We start from the raw sequence: 2,241 nt of genomic DNA, 5'->3' as shown, positions 1-2,241 counted from the left end.
AGCTGTAGTGCTAGGTAGCTTTGGTCAGTTGATCTGCTGTTTTGGGTCTCTGTGATTCAATAACACCCACATATCTTCTGAAAGAAATTCAGTCTTGAAACTCTATAGGGTACTGTTTTTCTCATGGCCACTGGGTAGCTGACTTTATAAATGAACTGAGTAGTATGTTCTCAACATAAACAGTACAAATTCCAGGAATCGTGTTAAGACAAACATCGCTGAGGTACACTGAGCTTTTGTTACTTTTTATATGGAGCAAGGACTTCTTTATCCCACCAGACTTCATTGTTGGATTCAGTAGAATAGAACAAAAATATCCTTCTATGGTTCTGCTGAATCTAATTGTTTATAAACAAGTATACTTGGAAGCAAAGGATTCTGAGCACTTCATGCTTGTTTGGTAATTTATTTGTAGTATTTGTGTATGTCAGGGACTCATAACTCAGAAATTCCCAAACAGTTCAGAAGGCCGTCCACCCGCTCTTCTCAAATGCATTGAAATGACTTGTTTTTGGTAGTGCGCTGAAGGCAGAATTATGCTTAAGTTTCATGGGCTGAGAATGGGTGAACGGGAGTGGGAGGGAGGACTGGGGTGCGTGGGGCTTGCCTCCTCTTTAGCAAGCTCTCTGAGGAAGACAGTTTCTCATTCCAAGCTTTTGTAAACTTCGTTGATAAATGTCAGACTACTGCAGTAATCTCCAATAGGTAGCACATGAGCTTTAAAAAAAGCCTGGGGCGGGGTGCGGGGGGAGGGAAGGTGGGGCAGGGAGGTTTTATTTTCAAATGCAAACCAATTTTTTGCAAGTGACAGTGCATTTTGACACATTTTCTGACTTAGCCAATAGTTTAGGCCCATAGCTCTTTACCAGGGTTATAGTTCCTTCATAATAATTTATTAGTCCTAGTCATGAACATGTTATTTTACATCACAAAAGTTTGTAGTATTACAAGAGCGGAACAGTACCACCAGATACTGTTAAAAAGAATGAGGAAGGGCTTCCCTGGTGGCGCAGTGGTTGAGAGTCCGCTTGCCGATGCAGGGGACACGGGTTCGTGCCCCGGTCCGGGAAGATCCCACATGCCGCGGGCGGCTGGGCCTGTGAGCCATGGCCGCTGAGCCTGCGCGTCCGGAGCCTGTGCTCCGCAACGGGAGAGGCCACAACAGTGAGAGGCCCGCGTACCGCAAAAAAAAAAAAAAAAAAGAAAGAAAGAATGAGGAAAAGCTGTATATACTGACCTGGGAAATGATATAATTTTAAAGGACGAAAACGATTTGCAGAACAATACATATAGCACAATTCCCTTTTATTTATTTATTTATATTTTACCAGGGATATTCTCTTTTTTTTAATAAGTTATAAATATTTTTAAATTTATCAATGTTCATCAAAGAGCTCCCAAAGTTATTAAATCTTCTTCATTTTTCAGGAATTATTAATTCCCAGAGCAGACCACCATTTCATATCTTAAATCCCAGGGCTCTCATGCATTCCTTGTGGGCCTCAATTGGGGGTCCACAGTTCTCTTCTCCTTTCTCAATGATGCACGCATCGCGCGCCTTCCTGGTCTCCGGGCAGGCGCAGCAGGGCTTCAGAGGCTTCTTCTCCTGCGACTCGACGGGGCAGGGCTTGCGGCCGCCAGACCCAGCATTTTTCGCGCCAAAAGCAGCAACTAGTACAGACGCCCTAAACTCTTCAGCCTCCGCAAACGCCGCCGATTAGCCCCTATTTATTTTTTTTAAGTGTGCATGTCTATAGTCATATCCTTTCAGAAAAAATAACTAGGAGGGTACACTCCAAACTATCATCAGTGGTTATCTGTCAGGGGTGAAATTAGAGGGACTGAAGGGCTTTTTACTTCACCTATCAAGTGTGAGATTGTGATGATTTTTTTCCCCAATGTATGCTTTGACATATTTTTCAAATTGAAAAAAAAAAGATCTTCCAGAAGCAGAAAAACAGCATGTAGAGAGGAGCGAGTCTTGAGCCCAAAGAATTTGCAGCATCAGGGAGACTAAATGATCCCCAGCTGAGGCAGTGGGTGAAGAGGGTGTGGGAGCTGGGAATTCATCTGGATGACCTTGGTGTGAGGGGCACAGCTTGGAAAGGAAGGTTCGTGTTTGGGAAACAGAGGAGATGGGGACACTTTCAGCCAAGGTGTAGCTAGGGTTTCTCGGCCTCAGTACTGTTGACTTTGGGGGCTGGATCATTCTGTCCTCTGCACTGTAGGATGTTTAGCAGC

General features: G+C 44.1%; 1 pseudogene; it reads right to left on the bottom strand.

The window, feature by feature from the left end:
* Window positions 1-1,322: 1,322 nt before the first annotated feature.
* LOC113623677 (cytochrome c oxidase copper chaperone pseudogene) lies at window positions 1,323-1,718 on the bottom strand (annotated as a pseudogene).
* Window positions 1,719-2,241: the final 523 nt, after the last annotated feature.

Source organism: Aethalodelphis obliquidens, unplaced genomic scaffold, assembly GCF_003676395.1.
Source record: "Aethalodelphis obliquidens isolate GAN/ISIS:26980383/991018 unplaced genomic scaffold, ASM367639v1 scaffold11, whole genome shotgun sequence".
Lineage (NCBI taxonomy): Eukaryota > Metazoa > Chordata > Mammalia > Artiodactyla > Delphinidae > Aethalodelphis > Aethalodelphis obliquidens.
The sequence above is the reverse complement of the archived record's forward strand: the minus strand, read 5'-3'. Positions and strand labels throughout refer to the sequence as shown.